The sequence below is a fragment of the Pezoporus occidentalis genome, unplaced genomic scaffold, assembly GCF_034315485.1.
Source record: "Pezoporus occidentalis ecotype Australia unplaced genomic scaffold, CSIRO_AGI_Poc_V1 ctg53, whole genome shotgun sequence".
Taxonomy (NCBI): domain Eukaryota; kingdom Metazoa; phylum Chordata; class Aves; order Psittaciformes; family Psittacidae; genus Pezoporus; species Pezoporus occidentalis.
Window position 1 is genome coordinate 730,782 of NW_026915866.1, and position 15,792 is coordinate 746,573.

At 42.5% G+C, this 15,792-nt stretch overlaps 1 protein-coding gene across 7 annotated transcripts in view; it reads right to left on the minus strand.

The window, feature by feature from the left end:
* The window catches only part of TMEM131L (transmembrane 131 like), an 82,434-nt gene that overhangs the window by 47,663 nt on the left and 18,979 nt on the right, over positions 1–15,792 (minus strand). The window lies entirely within an intron of this gene.

Here is a 15,792-nt window from a genome sequence, read left to right on the forward strand (position 1 = left end):
CCTTTGCCCTAGGAAAATTCACAATGCAGTTCCCATCAGTTCTAGCACATTTTTACCTTATTTGAACATGAGTCGATGTCTTACAACATAGAAATCTCAGGATATCTTCACCACTCTCTCAATTAAAACCTGTCCTCTGCAAGTCCTAACAACCACAGCGGTAAAAAGCAAGTCCAGCACTTGTTCACTACATGTGTGTACCTAGTGCTAAGCTGCTGAAAAGTTTCCCAGAAGCAGTCTGAATGCTGCATGGCCAGAAACAGTTTCATCTTTACTGGATGATGACAGTAAGTATCCTAGCAAGGATGAGCCTGAGACAGAGGGATGGACTGTGGTCTCATTAGTTATCCAGCTGCTCTGCATAATGTGTGGTAGTATAGTTAATTGGTCCCCAATTTAAAAAATGTAGTTTTGTAACATTACACCTTTAATATATTAAAGTACCTACATAATTCTGTTGTTATATTCCAAACCAACAGACATCATAATTTATTACCTCTCAGGAAAAAATAGGTTTATTATTATAAAACCCCACAACTTGTATGAAAACATTGTTCATGCAAGGGAGCAAACTCCCTTGCTGCTGCAGCAGGAGGAATGCAGAATATCCAGGTAGCATTTCTGGGGAGCTGCTAGAAAGTAATGAAAGAACAGATGACGCAGAACTACAAAGTCTGGATGAATGACAGCCTCCTTCTAACCATCTTGTCTCTGCGGCACACAACTCTTTCTCCATTCCTAGAAACAACGCAGCAATCAGCATCTCCTTCCTTTTCCAAGTCAGCCTCAGAGACATACTCAGGAGGAAAGTCTGAATATTGCTGTTGTAAACATACACAAATTAGAATTATTACTGCAGTAAAATCCCCAGATATCTGGGGCAAGTAACACTTCCTAAGGGTCCTCTGATCCTTTTTTTATATGCACACACATATATGGCAAAATAAGCCTGTGGTTTATGCACTGCGGTATCACCCTGAACCCCATCATAGCTTAAGTTTCTAGCATCTTGCAGGTACTGCTGAAATAACCTTTTCCCACCAGAAAAACCTTTGCTGAGAAAGGCAAGAAGCCAAGTGCTCCTCTGTGCCAGCAAGTGTAATTGGTAGTGGCTCTCCAAGACTTACTAATCTTCCTTCTGCAGAGCTCTAGCAGCATCAGCACTTTTCCTCTCAACCCTCACTCTCTGCAATAGGCCCCCAATCCACAGGGTGCAGATGCAGCTCTGAATGTAGGAAGACTGCATTTCATTCGGTTTGGGTGAACAAGGCCATGCTGCAGCACTGATTCTTAGAACAGCAGTGTGTTACTGTCTAGAAAACAATCACAGTCAACCCTTTCCTAGCCAGAAAAAGGGGAAAGCCCTCTGAAGCTGCAGCAGATGTAGCAGGATCCCAGGGCTGCTCTCCTATTCCTTCTGGAGAAGGCAGCCTGGACCTGGGATGGAGGAAGCTAAGCCTCAGCTAACAAACTCTCCAGGCTCTGAACTGACTCTTGAGCATGGAGTTAATTCCAGAGCATCCCTGCACACCACTCCCCAGCAACCCCAGGAACAAGTCTGTGGTTACAAGTCATCCAGATTCTGCTCTGCACCCCACAAAGGCTGCCAAATTGCCCCAAGACCCAGCCTGGCCCCAAAAGTAGAACTGCCACATTCCTAGGGCACTGTGCTCACAACCCTGGCCAGCTCCAGGGCATCTGCACCACTTATCAGCAGCCCCGAAGCAGTGCCAAAACCCAACTTGAAAGCTGATGAGTTTATTCAATGGCAGGGCTAGTGGAAAGAGAAATTCACCACTGTTTTGGGGTTCCCCGCTTCTCCCAAGGGAGATGACAGGTTGGAATAGCAGGAATGGGCAGAGGATCCTTCTGCCCATCAAAAAGGGAAAAGCCTATCTACATTACAAATGGGTTACCGCAAGTCTCTTAAAGCCAGCTGGAAACTGGCAGAACACCCCTCTGCATCCCTGAACTCCAAACACCATTCAACACATCCAGATCTCTGCAGGGGATCTGACATGGAAATAAATGTCAAAGGCAATTTATTAAGACATTTAGAAGCTGAAGTAACTTAAGTAACTTTTTATAACAAAACATTTACTTTTGGGTGGTTTTTTTGGTCGGTGGTGGTTTGTTGGAGCATTTTTTCCCTTCCTTTAAGAACCTCATCTCACTAATAGATTCACCTCAAATTACGCCAAAAATTTCTCTTTCGGCTGTAGACAACACGGCCAAAAAAGTACATGGATCGTTTCACAAGAACTTTACAAGCCTGGGAAAGACACACAAATATCAGCCTGAGAATGGAAGTCTTGAAACAACAAATGTGGAGAAACAGTCCTCTTCATAGTTGGAAGCCAGGCTTCTTCTGTTATTTCATTGCTTTTTAAATCAGCTAACATCACATTATGCATGCCATCTAACAAAGCCAGACTCCCCACTCATGGCATCTGTTTTTTCAGGCAGACCAGTTGAACATCAATTTCTGAATGATAAATTTTGATATAGCAGGTCAATTCCAACATTTCAGGGGGCATTTTCAAGCACAAGTGGAGCACAGAACTGGAGAGGCAATAAGAAATATAAGACGGGAAGGAAATTCCTGGCACCTACTCTGAACTCAGCAGTAATTGCCTTGGTATCAAAAAGCCAGTTTAACTGGCCTCATTATCACTGCCAACCCAACAATTTAAAGACCCTCCTCCTGTCCATCCTCACAATATATCTAAAATGCTGACACCCTGATCATCCATCTGTAGCAAAAAAGGACAGCTGAAACACTGGGGAGGCAATGGAGGGCTCCACAGGGTCACCCAGAACACCCAGAGCAGGGGGAAGATGGGGGCAGGCTCTGGCGGGAAAGAGAGGGTGAACCTAAGAGACCCGCAGCTCCAGTCCGCTCCAGCTCATCACCTGATTCATAAAATCACAGAATCATAGAACTGTTTGGGTTGGAAAGGACCTTAAGATCACACAGACCCAACACCCCTGCCATGGGCAGGGACACCTCACACCAGACCATGTTGCCCAAGGCTCTGCCCATCAGATGGGTGATTCACAGAAAACACCCAGCTGAGAGGGAAAAACCCTGGGCATGCACACAGCTCCCAGCACCAGGGATGCTTGCCAGGGAGAAAGGTGCACATGGAGCAGACAAAAAGGGGTGGAGGGGAAGGTAGGGTGAGGAGAAGGGGTGACACCAGGGGAGAAGAGCCGGATGGAGGAATGCAAGAACCCCCAGACTGCCTGTGCAAACAGAAATGTGTCACTACAGGGCAACAACTTTGGGTTGTTTTGTTGTTGTAAGGAGCATGAGCTGTAAAATCTTAATCCATAATATTCCCTCTACTGAGAAGCTTCAGATGTGCTTTTCTGTAGGAAAAAGGGCATCAGAGAACATGGATAAGTTGTTCCACCCTTTTACAACATTTCCTGCATCAGAAAAGAGCATTTTGGTGTCCTGCTGATGTGAGACTAAAAGGGGATGCTAATATGGTATGCTGAGAGTGCTGTTAATACACAGTTGAAATTGTTTTGCCCTTGCTTCTTTCAGTTCTGATACTCTTCGATGTAACTAGTAAAAATAGGTAAACAACCATGATTTTGTATATATATATTCATAGCCCAAACCCTAATATTTATATGCAGTGTACAGGACACACAAACATTTGCTCCAAATAAGCAAAGGCCCTTTTATTTCCCTGAAGACCAACAGAAAAATACCTTTCTTCCTAACATTTAGTCACACTTCACCAGCCAAAACCAAAAGAGAAGTATTTCTCCTAAAAATCCCCACAAAAGGCCAAATCTACTCTGAATTTCACCATTTTTGTGCTGCGGTTTGGGGTTGTTTTGTTTTGCCCTTCAAACTGGAGTGAATTCATCTAATTCCACATAGAAAACACTCAGCAATCTGCAGAATAAGCTGCATCTGACTGGAAGTAAAGGAACATTTCCTGGAAGGAAGTTTATCCCAGTGTCACTTTTTCTTCTATTTGCTCCTTCAAGTCTGCCTTGTGTCTTTATTTCTTTACTTTAATTGATTACTCTAGATTAGCTTAGAATGCATGTTATCTGATGATTCAGAGAGCAAGCCTACTGTAGTTGAGAATAATTGCAATTGCCACTTGGTGGCTTTTCTTCATCCTTCCTTTTTGTGCCCTTTGTTCAGAGCAGATGAAAAAAAGCAACTTGGGGGACGGCATTTTATTGTTGGGTCTTTTTCTTTATGGCTGTGGGGTTTTCTTGGAAACAGCAGGCAAAAAGGTCTGGGCTCTTTAACACACAAAAGGTCCTTTTTGAGTGAAACTGCTTAGGCAGTACTGTTTTATTTTTCAGTATGCTGATAAAGTAAAATTTGACTTCTGTTTGGTTATTTTGGCACTTCGTATCTTCAGTGCAGGAATATTAATGAACCCTCAGGGTGAGGTTTTGAGATAAGAAAGCATGTATGTATTGTTTTGGAAAATATAGTTTTTAAAAAGTAAACTGAAACAAGAGAAATGAAATTAAAATCCCCTCATTTACTGATGAATTTTAGATTCATTCCTCTAGATTACAGTTCATAAAGAAAAAGCAGACTAAGAGGATGAGATTCACACTATGGGAACAACCAAACCCAAGTAAATATTTCTGATTACAAAAAGTATCTTGACACACAAAACCAGTTCATTAAGAGGAAACTGACATAGAAACAGCAGCTGAACCAAAGTCTTTTGCAGAGCTACTTCAAAGCTTTGGTTTGTCACATCCCCTTGTCCCTCTCTTCTCTCAACCTCCCATTTACCAAAGGCAATAAAAGCACCAAGCAGGAGTTATGAAGGTTAAACTGCAGCTCCTGAAAAGACACACAGCATCTTTGAAAGAGACAATAAAATTGTTTGGAAATGCAAAATTAAAACTTGAGTTCATCAAAACAAAACAACAAAATTAAAACTTGAGTTCATCATGGCAACTCTGCCAAAACCATAAACAGATGTATTTTTAAATTCTGATTTTTTGTAACCAAATTCATCCTTTTTCCTAGAGGCAGAAAGTGTTCTCAGAAATCAGAAAATAACATCCCTATACAGCTCTCAGGCAAGCTATATGTGCTGGTGGCCCTGTAGGGCTGTGGCTCCTGTGCAGTACCAGAGCTCAGCACAGCCTGAGCTCTGACATGCTAACCACCTCATCTCCAGAGACTTACGGAACTTCTCCTGAAGCCCTGTACCAACCTAAGACTCAGGCGATAACACATGAACCTCTCAGTCTTTGTAGCTGTTTTTATTTTTTAAAATGTCCAGCAGATAAAAGAACAAAAATATGAATTTTAAACCCTGGAAATCCAGAAGTCAAAAAACTCCACTACTTTTAGCATTGCATTGTTTAGGAAGAGCGGGAGGACTGACTCACTGCTTCTGAATGCTTGGGGATTGGCAAACCATCCTTAGGGATTCACTTACAACTTTACCAGAGAACAGTGCTGCTGCTTCTAGAAAAAGGATGGTCATCTTTTTCTCTGAGCTATGCTATGTACATCAGGGACTGAATCCTAGACTGTGGAAAGCAGGAAAGGCCAAAATGGTGTCAACCATCAAATAACATGTGCATGCATGCCTGATATTTTGCATGTTTCGGCTACAGGAAAATAGGAAAAGGGAGCTAAACCAAAATAAACTGGTGAAATGGATGGGATAATCACTTTAAAAACAAATCCCATGGTTTCTGGCCAAGGTAATGATTTAAGGGGCAGAGAGGTCTAGCAGTCTTCGTTTTCTTTTTCTAAACTTCTGAAATTGGCAAAGCAGCATATAGCCAAGACCTGCTCACTAAAGTTTCAATGGGCTGCTACTTAGTTTACTTTTAAAAGTACTGAGATAAAGAGGTAGGTAAGCCTAGCTCAATGTGTAAAGCACAAACCATTTCCCATTACTTTCATTTGGCCCCTTGTCATCTCAACTTAAGCATCCCCTTCTGCTCCTCTCCTCTAGCCCTGGCGTTTTCACTGCCATTATTTGTCTTTCTGGGTACCCTTCTCTTCTCTTCTCTTGCTGCTGGTACTCTCTTTTCCTATAAAACTCTGCAATAATGTTTATACAAACCCTTTCCAGAAGAGTCATTTAAGCCAGCAGTACTTCAGTTTCATTTATTACAAAACTACAACAAAACTGCAACGATCAAACTCACAGGATCTCACACGATAGCACTTACAAAGTCAAAATTCTCAATGGGATATAAATGGAAGGACACAGATAAAAAAACCTGACTTTTTCCCCTTCCTTCACACACAAACAGTCTCCTTGAAAATATCCAAAGAAGTCAAATGCAGACCACAATGAGAACCAGAATAAGACTCATGAAGAAATCTAGAGGAGATGATGAGCAGTGCGGCACAAAGCACTCTAGTGAGCATCCTGGTTAAAAGGCTTTCTTCTCCAGATGTGCCTGTGGTTTGTATTTCAGCAGCAGCAGCAGCAGCACAATAAAGCATGCTTAATGGCAGAATAGAATTACTCCCTCCCATAAACTAACCCCCAACTTCTGAAATAACTGAAATCTGTACTAAATTAAGAAATTAATTCACAATGACTTGAGTTCATTTGAAGCTGCTTTCTGAAACCTTTCAAAATAGCAGCCTTCCAGTAGCTGAAGGGGGCCTATAAGGATGCTGAGGAGGGACTCTTCATTAGGGACTGTAGTGACAGGACAAGGGGTAGCAGGTTAAAACTTAAACAGGTGAAGGTTAGCTTGGATATAAGAAGGAAATTCTTTCCTGTTAGGGTGGCGAGGCACTGGAACGGGTTGCTCAAGGAAGTTGTGAATGCTCCATCCCTGGCAGTGTTCAAGGCCAGGTTGGACAGAGCCTTGGGTGACATGACCTAGTGTGAGGTGTTCCTGCCCACCTTTCCAACCCGACCCATCCTATGATTATCCTTTAGCTGCCCAGATTTCAAGCAACATCCAACGCTCTCTAGAGATGGTCCAGGGGGACCCTGTATTTTTTAGGCACCTCAGACAGACAGTTACGCTTAAGCAAAAGAAAAGGTACCCTAGAAACTCCCAGGCACAGACCTGGGGGAACAAGAAGTGAGTTATCAGTGAACTGGGAATGTAAATCAGGCACTCATGTGGCCTAAGCTGAACCTTCAACTAACTACTTGTACACACAAAAGAAAAGGAGTCTTGTTCCAGTAAGGCTGAGAAATATCTAAATTATTTGTTTTGGATGAGTATATAGGGCCCACCAGTTCAAAATGCACATATTTTCCTCTAAGCATCTCTACCACTGCCAGCAAATTCCAAATATCCTGGCAAGCAGAACATTCACCTTCATTTTCCTTTTTGCTTTGCATAATTTAACAGGTGCACGTTCGTTCTGCAATATTTAATAAGCCAATATCCAAGTACTTAAGACAGCGATAACTGCTCTGAAATAAAACCTTTAGTTTACTTTTTTTTTTAAGCTTCTTTAGATTTCAACTTGAAGAAGTCAGCAACCTTCTCCTAAAATTTTAAAGTCACAGAAACAATAAAGTCTGTTCTTTTTTTTTAGTTCTTCCCAAAACAAATTAAGAGTCTCTTGCCTAACACAAAACACACACTTTTGGCTCCATCAGAAGCCTTGGCTTTCTCCATGATTTATCTTGAATTACCAGGTTCTGGACTTCCAGGGGTATGAGAAAATACTGTATTTCATGACTTTTTAACGAGAGCTTCTAGTCCACCAGTTCGCATAATAAAAACACAAATCCCAAAGGCACACAAAGCAGCTCCTGCTATTTTTTACTTTTTAAACCTCAAAGTTTTTAAGCCAAATTCCCTTTTTTTTGAGTAATTTGCTTACCCTGTAGTTGCCAAGCCCTCAAATCAACCCAAAAAACCCCAACTAAAACCAAACCAAAAAACCCAAACAAAACCCAAAACCATTTAAACTGCTTGCATAACCCAGGTTTGTTCTTCAAAAACTGACACTAAGATCACAAGTAATTTCTGAGATGATAATTTCTGCCTATCTTACTTAATCAACAAGCATTAAGAAAGGCAGTCAAACCTGAAAGCACCCTGGCCTCATTTATACATGCAAATAAATGGCTGCTTTTTGAAGAATGCTGCTCAGTGCTCACAAATCAAGATCACTTCAAGAGCAGTTAGGAGACTCCATGCCTCTGAAAGATCACACTGTTCCTCCAAGCTCATGCCCAGAGTCTCTAAACTGAAAATGAAACGTTTTCAAGTGGAGATGTGCTGCTCATAGTCCTTTTCAAACACTCTGAAAACATGAACCCCAGAGAAAAACCACATAGAGAAGCACCTAGAGAAAAGGCTTCTACCATGTCAGTATGGTGCTTTCTCTAGTTAACAGCAAAGAGGAGACTAACTGCAAACCTCATGCTGAAATACCATGAAATTTAAATAACCATTCCTATCCACAGTTTTCAAAACATTTTACTGAACGCAATCAAATTTCACGGCATGGCCCTGTAAAAGAGCTAGGATAAAACAACTTTAAGAAAGGCAGAGAATAGAACACATACCCACCCCCCGCACCCAGGGAGAGCACGCTTATTTTTACTTAGTAAAGCAATGGTGAAACCATGACAGGAGACTTTCATGGCAATGGCTGTTTTTAAGCACAGTCCTGTACTAACATTATTACAAATCTAACATAGGAAGAGAGAGATATTGCAGAAGAAACAAATAATTCTATCACACCTGCCTTTACTAAATTAATTTCCTTCAAAATAACAATAAACTAGTTTTCTGTTCTTGCACTGTCTACAGGACAATTAGCAGTATAGACGGAAGAGATTCAAGTGAAAACAGACCTCACCTTTTAACAGATCAATTGACCAGTTAAAAGTTCATTTCATCACACACACACAATTTTGCTAATAAAACTCCCCAAGCTGAAGAGCAGAGGGCCAATTTCTGTCAATTCAGCAGCAACCTTCCTCCAAGTGTTTCACTTTCACATGCTGGGGCAATGCCGTATTTCTCCAACTTGGGGAATCTGGCTCCTGCCTTGAAAGAAGGGGGGAAGGCATTGACAGGAAGCACAGTGAAGCTGCAAAGTTCACGGCAATAGGAAGTTACATTATTGTCAAATATCATTGCACCCAACCATTTCCTTTTTCTACTTACAGCCACAGCCAAAAATTTCCATCTTGACAGAAACCATTTTAAGTTAGAACAGTTCAGCATAATGCATGAAAGAGCTCTGTGGTCACTGATAAGCTTGACCTGCTTAATAATTAAGAGTGATAATCTTCCTACAGCAATTAAGAGTTACAATCTTCCTACCAGAGCTGCCTTTTACTGTTTCTATGTTAATCCAAGCCTTTTAGTTTATTTTTATAATGAAAGAATAGGCCTGTAGAACAGCTAAGGCACAGATCTTAACAGACCATAAGAAGCCTTTACACCGAACGCATTAAAAAAATGTACTAAAAAAACCTTCCTTTTGCCAAAATCAGAAAAGAACATTAACTGAAAAGGAAGCTAAGCAAATACAAGAAAACTCATACTTAGGACTTAAAAAAATAGTAATTTTTTTGTTGTTGTTGTTGCCTTTAATTTCTTCCCCTTAGCCTGGACAATGCACCTGATACCACCTGCCCTGAAAAGAAGCCAAGGAAAAGTCAGTAAGTTCACATCTCAAAGCTGCAAGATCAAAGTTTAAAACAATAGTGGAGAACATCAGCTTAGACTTTGCATGTCTACTCTCTTGTGGATTTCAGCCCAGATCTTTAAAAACAAAGTATAACCTTTAAGCATCAATCTTTAAGCATAGTAATTTACCTATGGGCATCCAATACTAGTCCTTGTTTAAGTCAGCCTATGAAGACAGACAACCAAATGGGTTCGATATGGAAAACTGTACAAGTTACCTCAACAGTACTTTGCCACACAGCTTCATATGCTACAAATGTGGAAAAGCAAACACTACAATATACAGCTTAGATGCATTAGGCTGGTAAGACACTGGGGAAGTCCCTCTTAGAAACTTATATACACACATCTCTTTTAAAATCCTCTTAGCAAGCATTTGCTTGAGTCACACCAACACCAGCTTTCTCAGGGCTACATTTCAGCTTTATAAGGAGAAAAACTATTGCGGCTATTGACGGCCAAACTTATTAGAAACTTAATTCTTTCCTCTAACAGACAAAATTTCATACAAGACTTCCCTCAGCGTGTGCAAACTACCCACAATTTAAAACTACATCTACTAGCTTTCTAAGAACACCCATTTTTTCATGTCATTAAACAGCATTTTCTAAAGCTGTATTATATGACTGCAAAAGTAGGATGCAAAGAAATATAACAAGGAGTAAGGCTGCACTTTGCCTAAAGGTATTTCAAGCATAGTGCTGCAGGGTGAAGCAAAATCATCCTGCATACAGCAGGGGAACAAAGCTGCTCTCCCACACCCCAGGGGTCACTACCAAATCTTAAGGAAAAGTTAAAAGATAAGTCACTAACCAACGAGCAAAACCAAAAAGTAGCTTTGGCCCAAAATTGGGGGTATCACTCTCTTATTCTTGTTTTCCAGCCCTCCCAGTTGGGATGCATGAATTATTTCTTCCTTAGTCCCCATTCAAACATTTTGGTGGCACTTGCAAAAGCTTTTTGTTCTGGTGCACTTAGTAATCTATTGGACCTATGCCATTTACATATGTGATGCGTAGTGTTATTTATCAGATGGGATATGTATTTGCTCCAGAAAAATACAGAACTTTATTCTTATGAAGAACCTTCTTAAATTACTATAGCAATAAAAGAAAAAAAAATGCATACTACTTTTATTGTTCATTCTCTTTTTATTAACTGATTGCACTGTCATCTATATGCTTCAACTGCACAGTCATATAAACCTACTCTCAAACTAAAAGCTTTTCTTTTCCAGCTCCCCATACAACTACAGCTGTACCTCCAAGTACATCACTTACTGCAGGCAGAAAAAGAAAGGAGGAATCCTCCACAGCTTCAGATCATTCCCACACATGGTGGCAGGACACTATGCGGACAGCTCACTGAATTCCCCTGCCTGCACGTTCTGAAAAGAGCAGCTTGCTGCACTTGTCTGTCTTGTGTCACTCGGCACTCTGGGTCACGGTATGCAAAATGGGAAGACAGCTCCACGATTTAGCACTATTAATAAAAGGAAGCACTCTCACAATGTATTTGTGACCTACTCCTATGTACTACCGTGTATTTATACCTTGTCAGATAACGTTGTTGGAGAAAGCAGAGATATGAAAAAAATTTATACCAGAAAATTCCAGCTGGCAACATTTCAAAAACTTTGCCATTACTAGGATTAATAGCTACAACGCTTATTGCAGAAATTGCCAGGTCCTTACAAAACATCTGGGATCTGTTGAAGCCAATGCACAGCATATGCTCTGAGCCAATTTCTTCTGACGTACAAAACGCTGCAACCTTCTGCTATTAAACAAAGCAAAACCATGTGAAACACACCCTGTTTCACAGTTTATTAACAAAATGTCTACCACCAAAAACAACCTCAGGTATGTTACGGCTGCCACGTTAACCTCTAGAGCTCTGATTTCCAGCAAGGGGCACCTTGAGCCAACAAGTTAACATTTGTTTCCTTCAGCAGGATTGCTGGTGGAGAAAAGGAGAAAAACTAGCCTAAAAAGCAGGAAGTCAGCTTTTGATTATTTTGTATCAGTTAAGAAAAAGCCCTTGCAATCAAGCACTATATTAAGGCTGCCTCCCCTAGACTCTTGCATTTCTGCCTTTATTTCAAAGCTAAGAAGCTAATCGGAATTCACTAACTTCAAATTTTCACCTGAGAAACTAAGTGCAAAGAACCAGTAATGCTATTTTGAGTTTCTTAACAAGTCTCAAACCAGAGGGCTTCTTCTACTGCAAGAAAGGACACACTTTGCTTCTGCACACTCTAGATATTAACCTGTCTGACATGGAATTTCTCAAGCTGCCTGCGAGAGGAAAAGATCCTTCAGACAGGCCAAAGATCTCTCTGCAGCCCAAAGGTGCATTTAACTGGGCTTAGCATCTCTCTCCACATCTTCACCACTGCAAGATAAGCAAATCAATGTCATGATCCCATGTGGGAACCTCCTGGAACCTGCACAAAGTCCTCCTGAAGCCAGTGGAGCTTCATGGGCAGAGAGGGGGGCCTGGGAGCGGGACTGGAGTGGACCACTTGGCCCCTTAAGGATGTGTTCTGAAGTACGATATACATGGGACTTAAGAGCATGAAAACAAGCTTGGAAAATGCATTTAACCTCTGAACAGGCTTCTTCATTTCACTCCACAGAAATATTTCACACTAAAACAGGAGCAACAAGGCTTTGTAAAGCAGACTGCTCTTTCAAAAGGGAAAACATTGCAAAAAGAGGGAATAAGCAAGCATGAAGTGCTGCCCCAAATCACGTCATGGCTTTGCAGCTACAACGAGGTCACGTTTTCATCATCTTTCCACAGCTTGTAAAATGTCATCAGAGAGGGAAAACAAAATAACATGGTGTGAGTGTTCAAACGAAGTCTCATTGTCCCTAATCCAGTACTTGCTCCCAGCACAACCTAACCTCCAAGCCGCATTAAGACATGGATAGGTCAACTTGCAGTTCTCCAAGTCCCAAACGAGCTTCCTCAGTTTGGGAGCAAAAGCACAGATCCACATCTTACAGTCTGGCAGTGTACACTCTTCATGGTAGGGCACTGCTCTCCCCTCCCTACACAGCAAACATTCAGTAACTATTCCAAGCACAAACCATCCACCAAAATGCATCCCACTGCTTCAGTGACCAGAAAGCGTTAATAATTGGTTTTATTTACAAGGAGGAGGAAAAGAAAAACTCCAAGCAAGACTGAAAGCTTGGGGACGTGGGCCGGGTGGGTGTTTGTTTTAGAGCAGCTACCCGCATCTGCCGGATCAGCCACCTTATCCCAGCACACTGGGAACGCTCACAAAGGCCAGAAATGCCCCCTTTTCAAAAGGGCAGTTTAAACGCGGCAGAAACTGGGTCAGCAGCAGGCCACAGAAAATACCTAAGCAGGCAGCAGGCACCTCGTGGGTTGTAGGCGGCAGGCTTGCAGCAAAGGACTCGAATAAAAGACACAACACACCAAGACAGAAATCAGACAATAGCTATTGAAGAAAGGCAGTTAATAGCAACAAAGCACGTAAAGCACGGGTCAAGGAGCCGGTCAAGTACAGGCCCTTCAACTCCCTACCCTCCTCCTGTTGCCAGGAATCAAGATTTAGACACAAACCAGGGATGCACATGGCACACAGGACTAGCAGCCAGGCACAGAAACCAAGCCGGTACGTTAAATCCACAAAACAATAAGGAACTACAAAACTCATCCTACAATATTTCAGGGCTGCTCACTTCCCGAGGGCAGCACAGTGCTCCTTGTTGTTTGTTTTGTTTTTTTTTTAATGAGACTGAAACAGCACAAACTGCATGATTTATGCACTTATATATAGTTAGCATATTCTTCATCTCTGTGTTCAGGTCTCTACTGTTTGCATGCTTATTGATGGGCAGAGACCTTAATTTTAAAATGCCAACCCACAACTTCAGTTGATAGGACAATGTAATTCAGCACAAAAAAAATATGTATGCAGGCAAAATATGAGAGGTGACCTCCAACATCACTAGTGAGGCCTGACTTGCTGACTGCTTTGTACCCTGTGCAATAGCTGACATTAAACGAGTGTGCAGCAGGTCTGTTGAACACTTCAGACAGAGTCCAGAGACTTGATTCCATTTTGCACAGACCTTTTAAAATCATTTTACACTGAATTAGTTTTACATATAAGAGGTGGTGGTGGTTACACAAGGTTCAAGCAGTTATGAATCAGTCACTCCCTCCTTTCCCTCATTTCCCTTCTGCTATTGTGTGTCTTTCCTTTCATGGTTAGATTGCAATCTGCTGTTGTCCCTTATCAGTTTTGCCTATCACTTATAAAAAGCAAGCTTTCATTTTTCCCTTCCTACCAGTATCTTTGCTCACTTTGCATTTTTATCAGTGGCACCTTTTTTTCTTTTCCCTCCTTCTTTCCTCTTCACAATCTTTAGTCATTTTCTCTTGTTACCACACTTCCCCCCTTTCCCCGGGCTCTCTGGCAATGATGCCCTGTCCTTCCTCCCCTGCCATATTCTAGCCCAGACAGGTTCACATCACATCTGAGCCGTTTCCGGCACTGTGTTAGGTGAGATGTCTCACCAGCACCACGTCTCACCAGGTGCCCAGCCTCTTCCCACCAACCATGCATGGATGGTGGGCATCCTGTTCTGGTAGGCTTTTGCCTTCACCAACATGCTATTCTGAGCTTCTGTAAGAGGCTACACAGCTGAAGAGGAGAACCCTATGCACCAAAGCAGATGGGAGCCGTAAGCAGCAGCTCCCCAAGAAAGGTCTGGGGGTTGCTGGGGTGCCCTTTGGTTCTGCAGCAGAAAGTCCTGCAGTACCCAAGGTGCAGGCTGCCAGTCATAGGCACTGCCCCTGAACACCACAGACTGAGGCTGGGCGTCTCAAGCCTCTGAATCTGTACAAAAACCTGAGCAGAGAGGGCAGCCAGGTTCATTGTGCAAGTCAGAAATGCTGCAGGGTTTAAAAAGCTACTGCAGCTTTACCTGCCACCGTGCCCTCAGTGAGAAGGGGAAGCTGTGGAGGCAGGAAAGCTTGGGGGGATGCAAGCACTCCCTCACCTTGGGCTCCAAATTTAGGAAACCTGTCATTCCCCCTCCCTCTTTAAGTGCTGGGAAAAACAACCTGCTCCTGAGAGCAATTCAAAGCAGCCAAATTAAAGTCCCTTTGACCATCCTCTGGTGAAACCTCTTTCTCACTGCAGGGAGACCAGCCTTCCAACATCTAAAGCTCTGTCCCAGAATTAGTCCTCCACTACTGCTCAAGTGGTTCCCCCACACATGAGAACACATACTGATGGTGGGGATGGAACCTGCCTGACACCAAGGGCCAGCCCCAGGTCACAGGGCAGGTAACTTTGACTGGCTACTGTCCTTACAGCTCTTCCATTGCTTTGGAAAACGTTTTTATCATGATGCAATCTGACCATTGCCATACTCTCTATCCTTAATGTGCATTCAAGCAAGAGATGGGCAGTGCACAGATGCCATGATAGCAATGTAGCATACTGCACTGTTGTAATTACAGGGAAACAACACTGCAAAATAGTCTCATGGCCTCAACAACATCACTGATTTTCCCCATTTAGCCACCACTTTGCTGCCATCTTCTTCTCCTCAGATGCTCAGCCTCTCAGACTCCGGCTCCCCGTCAGGTAATGGTTCTGGGCTGCTGCATCCATGGGATTTGTACCAGTCTCTCCAGAGAGAGCTGTGCTGGGACAAGGGTCTGATAAGCCCAGAGGGTACTAAATGGGAAAAACAGCGCTTAGTGCAATTTTGCAGTGTAGTTTGTTGCAAGGCAAACACTGCTGTGTATCCTGCCAGACAGCAGGGATTTAATGAGAGAGGAAAGAAAAATCACCCCTCATCCTCCCACATCACACAGCAAAACCCCAGTGCCTCTTCACCCAGAGGTGGAGACACAGGTGTAACCCTGGTACTGGTAGTACTCAGTAATACTGACAGCATCACTACTCCAAAATGCTTGGGATCTGTGATTAGCGTACGGTGAGGGAGTTGACCTGCTACAGCATTACTTCAGCCAGGAGCCCAGTGCCCAGACTGCACCTGAACCATGACTGTCCCAGCCCTGTGGGTGATGACAGTCACTTACTTAATAACTTTGGTCCTAAAATGAAAATCTTTCATGTTTCAATTT